The sequence below is a fragment of the Psammomys obesus genome, unplaced genomic scaffold (assembly GCF_907164565.1).
Source record: "Psammomys obesus unplaced genomic scaffold, mPsaObe1.curated_primary_1811, whole genome shotgun sequence".
NCBI lineage: Eukaryota > Metazoa > Chordata > Mammalia > Rodentia > Muridae > Psammomys > Psammomys obesus.
In genome coordinates, this window is record NW_026585894.1 from 18,432,754 (window position 1) to 18,446,409 (window position 13,656).

The 13,656-nt window shown below is 34.2% G+C and overlaps 1 protein-coding gene across 10 annotated transcripts in view; it reads left to right on the forward strand.

The window, feature by feature from the left end:
- The window catches only part of Cask (calcium/calmodulin dependent serine protein kinase), a 376,056-nt gene that overhangs the window by 100,029 nt on the left and 262,371 nt on the right, over positions 1 to 13,656 (forward strand). The window lies entirely within an intron of this gene.

Below are 13,656 nucleotides of genomic sequence, written 5' to 3' on the forward strand. Positions count from 1 at the left end.
CACAATTCTTTACAGAACTTGAAAGAACAATTCTCAATTTCTTATGGAAAAACAAAAAAAAAAAAACAAAATTCCTAAAATAACATTGTACAACAACAGATCATCTTGAGGTATCTCTACCATTGATCTCAAGCTGTACTACAAAGAAATAGTAATAAAAACCCCATGGCACTGGCATAGAGACAGAATGGTGGATCAAATGGTGGAACCGAATAGAAGACCCAGAAATAAACTTACACACCAATGGATACTTGATTTTTGACAAAGAACTTAAAACCATACAATGGAAAAAATGCAGCATCTTCAGCACATGGTGCTTTTTTAACTGGATGTCTACATGTAGAATAATGCAAATAGATCCATACTTATCACCCTGCAAGTGGATCAAAGACCTCAACATAAAACCAGACACACTAAAACTGTTAGAAGAAAAAGTGGGGAAGTACTTTGATCCCATTGGCACAGGAGACAACTTCCTGAACAGAACACCAACAGAACAGGCTTTAAGATCTACAATCAATAAATGTGACCTCCTGAAACTGAAAAGCTTTTGTAAAGCAAAGGACACTGTTATCAGAACAAAACGACAGCCTACAGACTGGGAAAGGATCTTCATCAACACTATATCTGACAGAGGTCTAATATCCAGAATATATAACGAACTCAAGAAGTTAAAGAGCAACAAATCAAGCAATCCAATTAAAAAAAAAATGGGCTGCAGAGGTAAAGAGAATTCTCACTATAGGAATATTGAATGGCAGAGAAACACTTAAAGAAATGCAAATCTAAACAACCCTGAGATTTCACTTACATCCATCAGAATAGCTAAGATCAAAGACTCAAATGACAACACATGCAGGAGATGATGTGGAGAAAGGGGAACCCTCTGCCATTGCTGGTGGGAATGTAAATTTTTACAGCCACTTTGGCAGTCAATCTGGCGCTTTCTCAGACAATTAGGAATAGTGCTTTTTCAAGATCCAGCTATACCACTCCTAGACATATATCCAAAATACGCTCAATGACATTTGCTCAACCATATTTGTAGCACCTTTATTCATAATAGCCAGGACCTGGAAACAACCCAGATGTCCCTCAGTTGAGGAATGGATACAGAAATCATGGTACATTTACACAATAGAATACTCCTCAGCAATTAAAAAACAGGGAAATCATGAAATTTGCAGGCAAATGGTGGGAACTTGAAAAGATCTTCCTGAATGAGGTATCCCAGAAACAGAAAGACACACATGGTATATACTCACTTATAAGTGGATATTAGACATATATAGGATAAACATACCAAAATCCCTGAAAGACTCTACCCAGCAGTGTATCAAAGCATATACTGAGGCTCATAGCCAAACTTTGGGAAGAGTGCAGGGAGTGTTATGCACTGAGAGGGAGATAGAAAGACCTGGAGGGGACCAGAGCTTTTCAAGAAGAGGAGCAGAACCAAGAAATGTGGGCCCAGGATTCTTTTCTGAGACTGATACTCCAGCCAAGGAGATAACCTAGAACCCCTACACAGATGTAGCTCATGGAAGCTCAGTATCCAAGTGGGTTCCATAGTAAAAAGAATAGGGACTGTCTCTGACATGAAGTCAGTGTCTGGCTTTTTGATCAACTCCCCCTGAAGGGGGAGCAGCCCTATCAGGCCACAGAGGAAGACACTGCAGCCAGTCCTGATGAGACCTCATAGGGTAGAGTCAGTGGGAAGGGGAGGAAAACCTCCCATATCAGTGGAATTAAAGAGGGGCACGGGAGGAGATGAGGGAGGTAAGGAGTAAGGATTTGGGAGGGAATTAGGGAGGGGGCTACAGCTGGGATACAAAGTGAATAAAATGTAATTAATATTAAAAAATTCGAAGGAAAGCCTTTTTCATGCAACCCATTCATTGTTTTAAAAGAAAATGTACATCCCAGAAAAATGAAAATTTATGTTCACAGAAACATCATAATCAAGTTTTTATTGTAGTTCTGTTCATCCTAGGTAAAATTTGGAAAGTACTAAAATATCTTAAAATTGTTTAATAGTTAAATAAATTGTGGTAAATCTGTGTTGAGGAAACTACTCAGAAATTTAAAAAAATAGTAAAACATTGATCAGTTTAATGGATCTTAAAGAATTATCCTTTATTTTAAAAGCTGCCTGTAAACCAGGCATAGTGGTGCATGCGTGCAATCCTAGCAATCAGGGAGGCTGAGGCAAGCAGATCTCTTGAGTTCGAGGCCAGCCCAGTCTACAAAGCGAGTCCAGGACAGCCAAGGTTACACAGAGAAACCCTATATTGGAAAAAAAAAACTGCTTGTAAATATTTTATACTATGTAGACTTTAGTATGTAATTTTTAAGAATGAAAGTTTAGAACTGCAGGACAGATTAAGTATTGTATGGGACACTGCAATGTTCAGGTAAAATTCATGAAATATGATCAGTGTGATTTTTAAAGAGTAGCATTGGCCTCATTGTGAAGTATGTTCTTTGTAGAACACATTTGCTTTCTATTTTGTTGGTGACAAGAATTTTCACTTAATGATACAACTGGATAATTCTACATATAATGTATTACTGTGTGAAAAACTGTGAAACCAAACTGTTCCTACGAATGTCAGTTTCCCACATTTGATATTGTGCTGTAGTTGTGTAAGGGAAGGAAGGACTAGGTTAATGATATATAAAGCCTCTTTTTATTATTTTGCCCATTTCTGTTAATGTATAATTATTCTAGAATAAAATTGTTCTTTAAAAGTTGCTTTGTACAGTCTTCTACAAGAGTAATAATTATCCCCCAAATATTCATAGTATGGGAAAACACATTTTAACTAAAGGTTTTTGTGTCTAATAGCTCAAATTGGTACATACAGGCAAATCATGATTGATGTAACTGAGAGCATCATCAAACAGTTACTTGCTTTCCCTAGGAAACATGAATATTTAATATTTCTAATTTACATAATGAATTTACATTCATTTTGTAGGATGATTACTGGTCTAGCTAATTAATCCATATTCCCTCCTTCTGTATGCAGAAAGCATGTGAAATCCTTTTATTTGCTGTGATATTTCCTTAGTGTTTTCTTTTTTTTCTGCTATAGTATGTATAGAAATAACAGTGAATTTCAAGACATAGAGGTTTATACTTTCATTTTGTCATGTAAAATACTAGATAGTGCAGTTTCTGATCAGATTCATCATGTATTATAAAGTCCTGGTCACAGACTTAATGAATCAAATTGCAGTTTGTGAATTCAGCATTTGAAATGAAAACACCCATTCTTTCAAATGTTACTGAACTATCCTGTTTGTGCCTCATTCTATAAATGTGAAACATAAATTGATTTTATTGTGGGGTTATCACATAATCATATTTAGCATTGGCATTATTAAACATGGATTCCTAAGAATCATAAAATAATTAAATGTAACTAATTTTTAATCACTGTGTTTTTTATAGTAGTTCTATGTAGAAAACAAAGGATTTTGTATTAATGAAGTATTTGAGCAAAACAGGTTAGAGACCAGCTTTTGGCTAGTTGTATAATTTTTTACAGAATGTCTGTTTTCACCGTTTCTGACCATAGTTCCCATTTAATTACTACATGGGTCACTGGATAGTGTATTCTAAAAAAGGATTTTCTTATTAGTCTTTGTTGAAGCATATATTAAAAAAAATTCATATATCTTTTATATTTCATGCATTTTAGATAATAGAATTAATGCTTTTTAGCAAATTACATATTTGGCTGTTTTTCTTGAGAAAGAGGGAGGGAGGGAGAGAGAGATCAACCATCTTTCTGCTTGCTTGTCTATATTGAGTTGTGTTGAGCTAAAACAAAATCAACTTTGAAACAAATGCATACATTTTACAATAACTTGTGGTGATGCTGTGATAAATATATCTAGCTAACTAAATTTAAAATAAGATGCACATTTTCCAAATGTGAAGTTTCTGGTTGTCTTGATAATCATATTCTACAACTAGTTCTGTCAGAAATTGCTAATGTGTGTCTGAATTGGGGCAATTTACAGTGACTATTCTTGAGATCGGCCATGTGGAAAAAGAAAGCTCTGATTTCTTTTATACTTTTGTTTTGTTTGCCCTTTAAGAACATGGAAGACAGTTTATTCATAATAGCCAGGACCTGGAAAAAACCCAGATGTCCCTCAGTTGAGGAATGGATACAGAAATCGTGGTACATTTACACAATAGAATACTCCTCAGCAATTAAAAACAGGGAAATCGTGAAATTTGCAGGCAAATTATCTATTCGTACAAATTTATGACTATTTGTTAACTAAAATGACTCAGACTCAATAGGTAATCATTCTAGCTGTGAACATTTAATATGTTGACTATAACTCCCGATGTCATTATTATAAATGTCTCTTAATCTGGATTTTCCATCTCATTTATATACTAGATGTGTTGACAAAGAAGGTGTCAGGTTTATATATTAGTGTTCTCAAAGCCCTTTGCTTTATATATTCAATTTCATCTTAATATCATCTTAATGTCACATTCAAGAAATATAACAGTATGAAAACTGGAAAATGATATTCTTTGCCCAATATTTATTCTGAAATAAAATAGTATTTCAAGGTTGTTTCACCACCACCATATGTAGATTTTTTTAAACTTTCCCCATTCCCATTTTCTACACAAATAGCTACCTATTCTTTCAAATCTTTATTTCATTATTCTTTACATTATGTGATTTATAGAATTCCTCTGGAAGCAAAAAAGATAGACAATGATAGATATTTTGGTAGGTTGATGGATATATAAACACTGCTAGATGGAGATGGGAAAAATTCAATAAAATAAGTATAAGAATTTTGGATGTATTTGGTGATTATGATATTTAGACTTAAAGTGGCTGAGAGGTGATTCTTACATGTTTGAGTTGTTGTTATTATGTCTAAATGAACAGGCATTTGAAATAACCTAATGAATAATCTTTTGTTACTAAGGTTGTTATTCTTCAGCGGTCTACATTATATAATTCAGTGTATAGTTAAATGAAAACAGATTCTAAGTTTGACAGGAGAACATCTATTCAAAAGGATTGTTTCACAAAAAGAAAGGGGCTATTACAATATATTATGAAGGAGAGTTTTCTTAGTCCCACCCAGGATGGTCCACCACATATTATGGTCCACTGAAATATGTACAAAAGTCTTCAGGGTGTCAAATAAAGAGAGTAGAGTCTATTTTAACATGAAGTCTGTGTTTGTGGAAGATCTTTATACTTCTCAAATATCAGATAGAACAGAATTTTTTTTAATAGATGGGAGGAATAAACAAGGCAAAAAAGACCTTGGAGGAAAGAAAGGGGCTTAACCAAAGTTTTTTTTGTTTTGTTTTATTTTGTTTTAACAGATATATTGTTCTTATTGATGAAGCAGTTGGGCTCATTAATTGTAAGGCAAAGAATGGTAACTGAGAGTGTTTGTGTTTGGCCTTATGATAGATATGTAAAGGAGCACCATGAATCTTATCTGAGTCAGAAAAGGAAGAGTTTTTGTTGTTGCTGCTGCTGTTGTTGTAATAAGCTGTTTTCCAAAGCATAAAAGTTGGTAAATTTATTAACATTTGCTATTTTTCCAGAATCAGGGGGTTTAAGTAAAATTTAATAGATATTCAACTGTAAAGACTTTGAAAGATTATTAATATTCATTGCATTGCTTTTAATTCCTAATTTATACAAGAATATATTATTAATCTTGATTTTCTTTGGCAAGACTAGACTTTATTGTCAGCAATTTTTGTATATATAGTTCAACCTCATTATTCATGAGATCAGTAGTTTCATCCAAACACAGATTGGAAATATTTTGAAAAAAAAATTATCAGTACCAAACAAGTACAGGCTTTTATCTTGTCATGAATTCCTAAATGGTATAGTTCAACAACTACTTGGGGTTTGAAAGTAGCCTGGATATGATTTAAAGTAGAGTATCCTTTAAAATTTTCCCACTCTCGGTAATAACTGAAGGGCATACAAAGAAACATAAGCAGTCTGTCCCCTTGATATTTGAAACATTTGGGAGATAGTATGGGAGTTGCAAATTTTAAGTGTTAACATGTATTGCTTTTCAGTAATTAAAGAATTCAATGTGATCATAAAAAAAAAGAATTTAAACAATAGGTACTTGAGTTTTCAGTCTGTAATGGGCACTCTTCAGAATGGGGAAACAAGTGTTCCTAAGTGTTCATAAAGACTTCCCACACAGCATCAGACATAGGTACTTCCAAAGAAACCAGTTTCTGAATTCATCTTGTCTCGTGTTATTTCTAAAGTTGATATGCTTAAGAGATGCTCGATGGATATACAATTTTTCTCTCATATGCCCTTTCATAACATTTTATTGTCTCACATTACAATCAGTCTTCTTCTCTCCCATCTAAAATATTGTAGTGTTACAATATCCATAAAAGTCTTTAGAAGACCAAATAAAGGGACATGTTGAAGATTCTCATTAGGGTTTAAAAAGGGAATTAGTTAGATGGAATATTGGTTTACTTTCAATAAAATTTGTGGACATCAATCTATTTATTAAGTCATTATAGAATTCATGGCATATAAACCAAAAAGAGATTGCTCTTATGAAGGACCAGCCATGTCCATCTACTTATTTAAAAACAATATTAGGGTTAAATCATAGAGAAGAAACAACGTACAGAATAACTATTTGCTAACTGTATTTGCTAACTGTCAAAGGATTAATAGCCAGCTACATATGCTAACTATTTGCTAACTGTCAAAGGATTAATAGCCAGCTACATATGTGACCTAAAATACATATTATCAATAAAATTAATTTTAAAAGTGGACAAACAGCCAGATAGATGGTGTAGCAGGTAAAGGTTCTTGCCTGATGAGCTGAGTTCAGTATTCTGAACACACATGGTAGAGGAGAAGAATGTACTCTTCTGACCTCCATGCATGCCCTGTGGCACACGTATACTCACTTATGTACAGACATGTGTGGCCATACCTATATGCACGTACACAATGTTTTTTTTAAATGTGCTGTGTTTTAAATCAGCAAATAAAGGGCTAGGGACATATGTGGTTAGTGGTAGAGTATTTGTCTATCATGAACAAGATCCATGGTTTTATTCATTGAACCATAGGGATAAACTAACTATATCATCTTGGCATAGTGGTGCATACCTTTAACCTTTAACCTGAGGCAAGAAGGTTGCAGCATCCAAATCAACCTGATACTTATTTAAAGAAAAAAAATAACCTACAAATACTTGGAAAAATTGCTCAGTTTCTATAGTCACACAGAAAATGTGATTAAGAATTACAGTTAGAGGCTGGACAGATGGCACAGTGGTTAAAACCACTGAGTGTTCTTCCAGAGACCCACGTTCAAATCCCAGCACCCACATGGTAGCTCACAACTGTCTAACTTCAAGATCTGAGACCCTCACACAAGCATACATGCAGGCAAAACACCAATGGACATAAAATAAATATAACTGAAAAAAAGAATTATAATAAGTTATCTGTCATCTCACCCCAGTGAAAATGGCTATTCAGAAAAACTGTCAAGGATAAACTCTCATACGTCGTCGCTGTGCATGTAAATTAATACAACTATATTAATACAAATTAATACAGCTATAGATCAGTATGGAGATTCCTAAAAATAGATATATGATATAATCCAATTTTCCTATTTTTTATTATATGTCCAAAAGAAATGAAACGAGTATGCCAATGAGATGCCTGTATGCTCATGTTTATTTTGGTACTACCTACAGTGGCTGATAGAATGAGCCTAGGTGCCCACTGGCAGGTGAATGGATGAAGAAATTACATTATGTGTGTACAGCATATTGTTCAAATATAAAGAAGAATCAGGTTCTGCATTATGTATCAAACTGGTTGGAATTGGAGGACATTTTGTTTAGTAAAATAAGTCAGCTAGAGAGACAAATACTGTTTGTCCTTTCTTTAAAAAAAAAAAAAGCCTAACTAAAAACAGAATACTGTTACTGGAGTTAAAGAAGAATGAGCTACAGGTCAGAGGTACTTAGAAGCAAGGAGATAGAAGGAAGCTGCATTTGATTAGTATGTGATATTTGCATTATTGAAATACCACTCAGCCTCATTAATAAGAACGTAATACATTTTAACCAAAAATAAAATACAAAAACTTTCTTATTCAGATGTAATTTACACACCATAAAATTCAATCCTTTAGCCTATATATTTCGCTGTGTAGCTCTTATTTCTAGAACATTTTCAGGACCCCCCCCCCCCCAAAAAAAAAAAAAAAAAACCTTTTTGTCTTTTGCAGACCCATGATCCACTGTGACCAACCTGGCAACCTTGAATCTACTTTGTCTCTATGAATTTACACATTTTGGACATTAAAGTCATACAATAAGATACCCTTATGGCTGCTTTCTTTCACTTAACATGTTTCAAAGATGCATACAAAAATTTAGATTGTATCAGTGCTCTGTTTGCTTTTTTGCCATTTTATGGATGTGCTACATTTTTATAGATCCATTCATTAATTGATAGTTGGTATTGGACCACTTACTAGCTGCCATGTGTAATGCTGCTAATAACATTAATATACTATCAGTCTTCAGTCATAGTTTTTGTACTTTATACATTCATGTATTCAGTGATATTTCTTTTTAACTCTCGAACTAATCCTTGGGGCACTTTTATGGTCACCCACAGAATTACAAAGCAGTGAAAATTTGAATTGCTTAACACTTGGGTTACTAGTTTTAGCTCTTACTGTTTAAACGAGTGTCCTTTTAAAGCTCTGTTTAGTTCCACACTTCACATTTCTGTGCTTTTTGCTGTTGACTTAGCTCTTAAAGGTGGCCACCAAGTGTAATACCAAAGGGTTGCCCAGCATTCCTTAAATGTAGGAATGCTATTATATGCCTTGCAAACGAAGTGCATAATGCAGATATAAGTTACACAGCTCTTGGCTATGAGTTCAGTTAACAAATTAATATATATAAATTTTCATAAATATATATAATGTTCATCTGTATGTATGAAAAACGGATCTTAACACAAACATATAGAAAACATGTACTGATCAGTTGAACAAAAATAGGTAACCAGAAATTTACAGAAATCTAACCCTCTATTTCTTCTGATTCAGTATTTATCACATGTGTAGACTTACTTAGGAAACATAACTGCTATGAATAATGAAAAAATCAGTTGTATGTGATTTTGCACACACAGATATGTCCGTGTGTGTGTGTGTGTGTGTGTGTGTGTGTGTGTGTGTGTATGGTCCAGTTTTCTTGAGTATATGCTTAAGAGAAACATTATACTTTGGTGATGTAGCTCAGTTGTAGAGATTTTGCCTAGCATCTGTGAGGCTCTAGGTTCCATTCCCAGTACAGCCAAAATAGAACTAGAAGGGTAGCATTGCTAGGCTATAAGATAGCACCTTGTCTTTGTGAATAAAATTTCTCCATATGTGTGTGTGTATGTACACACACACACACACACACACACGATAGTGGGATTCAAATTTGAGATGAACATTGTCATATTTTTTACCAGGCATGAGTAAATGACTTCAGTGTTGGGCAGGTATGGCAATTGCCCTGGCTTAGGCATCCAAGCACATAAGAGTCATTATCTTTTATACACTCCAATATGCATAGCTTTCAAGGGCCTCAAAAGAGATATGCCCAATTTAAAGGAACATTTACAATTTTCTTAAAGTGGATTCCTTACTTTGTTCATTGTATCAGATTTTTAACACCTGTCTCACTTTCCTATTACCTAGTTCCCACGTGGCCAGTTTATGACATTGCGTCTAGAGTGCTTAATGAAAGTTGTTAAGCACAGAAGTGGGTTAAGACTGTTTTTAAGCTGAAAATTTTACATGAACTTAGCCCTTCTAGTAACATGAAAATTTGAGTATATAATTAAAACGTTTTAATGAAGTATAAAAATAGCAGTGTCTATAAAGAGAAGCAAGCTTGTGCTTCTGTTGTAATAAAGTGTGTACCCATACACAAACGAATAAGCACATTCTACTTTTTAAGAGCCATCATATACTGGCCATTTGCTATTTGAAACTCCAGGCATGTAAGTAGGTACTGTTTATATATGTTGTCCCATTTTTTTACTTCTGAGGAACCCTAAAACATCCGTTTTGCAGTTGAGGATTTGAAGAGTTTAAGAACTTTTCAATTGATGCAGGGGAAGTGATAAGAGCCAGTTGAATCTAAGTTGATCTGGATTTTGGACCTTGAGCCTGTATTTTATCCACATTTCAGACTGCTCTCCCCCACTTTATATCCCAGTGTTCAAATACTCTTGGCTTCACTTAGCCCACACTTCAACGTAGAAATGTATACACATAAGTAAAGGTAGGGATTTTTTTTTCTGTTTTTCCAGTTTAATTTACTCTTGCCATATAGAATAGTGCCTAGTACAAATAGACATATGGAGGATATTTACTCAGTGAATAATTATAAATTTTCTTAATGTATTGAGGATTCTAGGAATACTACAGTAAAGCAATGATATGGTATTAATAGTACATGAAGATTTCTACTTGTTGGTTAAGGTTGATGCACCTGTAAGAGTTCAAATGGTTTTGTTGCATTTTATGCTCAGTACTCCGAAGTTGGACCATGAAAATAAGTGATTCTAATACTGTCTATCCCCTTTAACCTAGCCAACTCTCTAGTTTATCTAGACTGTTTTACTGGACAAGTTTATTCTGCAGTTGTCTATAATGAGGTCATATAATCAATTATGATAGAAGTTGGTGATTCTTCTCAAACTGTTAGATGTCAAGACTAGGTGTCCTCAAAGAAAACCTCACAAAGATCCCAGAAGCAAATCAGGAATGGTCAAAGGACTTTGAAAAATATTTCAGGATTTCTAAAGAAATTTACATACATGGGCAGTAAATGGTACACAACTTAGTCATCAGAGAAATCCAGGTTAAACCATGAATTGATAGCACTGCATTAATAATAGAATGATAGCTAACAGTGAAAATAACAATTCCAAGTGTCAGTGAAGATGTAAAGCCACCAAGAGCTCTTCTAGTACAAACATAAATTTGTAAACTGAGAGTTTCTACCAGAACTGACATACATACCTAATGCCCTTGTTATTAGCATTTCCATTCCTTAGGTGTCCCAATAGAAATACTTTAACACATATCACCAAAAAAAAAAAGTGCAAGAGTGTTTTTAGTGGAATTCTTTGTGAAAGTCTAAATTAGAAATATCCCATGTTCTCAAAAGAATAACACAATGAATTATAGTGTCTTCATATAGTGAAACAGTTAAAAAAGAATAGATGAATCTTTGTTATACACAAAATATAGATAACTCCCACAAGCATAAAACATAAAGGAAGCCAGACAGAAAGGACTACTCTCTCTAGGCTGGGGAGATGGCTTAGCAGAGAAGAGTACTAGCTGCACAAGCCTGATGACCAGAGAATGTTACCTGAACCCATATTTAAAAAGCAGATGTGTTACCCTTTTCTAATACCAGCATTCCTCCTGTATGTAGGATGGGAGACTGAGACAGGATACTTGCCTGGAAGTCCAGCTGCCAGCTGGCCTGGAATATGTAGCCCAGCAGTAGAAACAAGAGACAGCCTGCATCAACAAGATGGAAGACAACAACCAACTCCTGAATATTCTCTTCCACTTTCCCATGTATGCTATGGCATGTCCCCGCCTCAACTCTCTCTCTCTCTCTCTCTCTCTCTCTCTCTCTCTCTCTCTCTCTCACACACACACACACACACACACACATGAATATATACACATAAAATAAAATACTACTCACTATCTGACCGCATTTATTTAAAATGCAGAAATACTATAAGTAATCTTATGTTTGAATTCAGTCTGAGAGAAGATAATGGCTGGTGATGGACAATAGCACTACTCAGCTGCTGATTGTGTCCTTGTTTGTTTAATTATTAGAGAGTTCACTGAACATTCAGCAAGCTATATAAACACTCTTCAAAGCCACATATAATGAATAGGCATGCATTGTTCCAAGGGCAAGAGGCTGGAACAGTTTTAATATGTTATTTTGTCCATAAAGATGAACTATTCAGATGTTTACATTTTAAATAAAGGTGTTTTGTTTGTTCTTAAAAGGTTTCTTTCAATTTTGTGCTAGAAGAAAGCTTTTTAGGTAAATATTCTGCAGATTACTAATAATGATTGGGTGAGTACAAATAGGTATACAGCATAGATAGCTGTAAGTGTGGTAATCCAGACAGAAGATCTTCATCACAATAATGAATATTAAGGAAAAAATGACTGAGAACACTAGTAAATGTGATTTTCTATCCTCATTGGATACTTTGAAAATGATGACAAGTCATTTGGTTCAAATTTATTAAAAAATCTATCTAAAATTATGACATTATGCCATTTCTGAAATGTTTAGAAAAGAATTTTCCTCGTCTGCTTGAACTGACCTTGTATTTTCTGTGCTATTAACCTTTATCTTGGCTTGCCTAAATTTCTTCCCCATCAGTGTGATAAATTGTATCTTTTCTGTATTATACTTCTGCAGCATATTTAACATTCCTGTCTGAGGAATGATTGCCAAATTACTCATTACTGAGTATAAAGTTAGTAAATAGTGTTGGCTTTCTGAGAAGCTCTGCCAGTCTGACTCTATAATATGTACACATTTTTAACACTTTCCAAACATGAATGAAAGCATTACAAAGTATCTGTGAGCTCCACCATGTCTGCTTACTCAGTCCTATTGTTTTAATAAGCATTAGAAAGTTTTTATTTTTTCTAAAAAGATTTTTAAAAGTTTCACCCATGAGTACTTGTGTTTATATCATTTCCACTCTACCTTCTCCCCCTCAGACTCCCGAGTCTGTCCACTTCTTCTCAAGTTCATGACCTTTGTATGTGCAGATAGATAGATAGATAGATAGATATACATTTATATGGATAAATATGTATGCATGTGTATACATACACATATATGGAGAGAGGGAAGGAGAGACTGTGTGTGAGAGAGGGGGAGAGATTGAGAGAGAGCCTGTTAAGTCCATTTTGTTTTAATGTGATCATCTTGTCCCCTGGTATTTGAAAATGCGTCTCTTTTTCATGGAGATTAAGTAAATAACATTTCTGTACTGTTGAGTTATTATTAAATCCAAGGAAAGTTTATGATTTTTAAGTTCTAAGTGGATTATAGCTAAAAGGCTTTAGTTTTTCTTCTAGATCCATCACAACAGGAAAAATCTGAGAAGAGCTAAAGTCAGACATGCCAGACATTCCAAATTTGTCAGTTTATGGTGACCTCAGCTTTCATGAGGACAATGATACTGTCCCCACAGAGCTGGCACAAAGATTAAGAATAAGGATATTTGATGTTCTTCAATTTACTGCATATCGTAGTATAGGTAATGTAATTTTCTTGTCCCGTGTTTTGACAATGTATCTTCAATTAATTCTGGAGTTACCTTAATCTTAGCAATAGCAAACTCATCTCTATAATTTTTGATTGCTTATTTTAATTACTTCATTTTATTTTTTCCCAACTATAACTACCAGAGTGTAATTTTTCTAAGCAATGAGAAGACAAAATTGTTTTTTAAAGATAGCTGACTTGGGAGAGGGGAATTGAGGCTA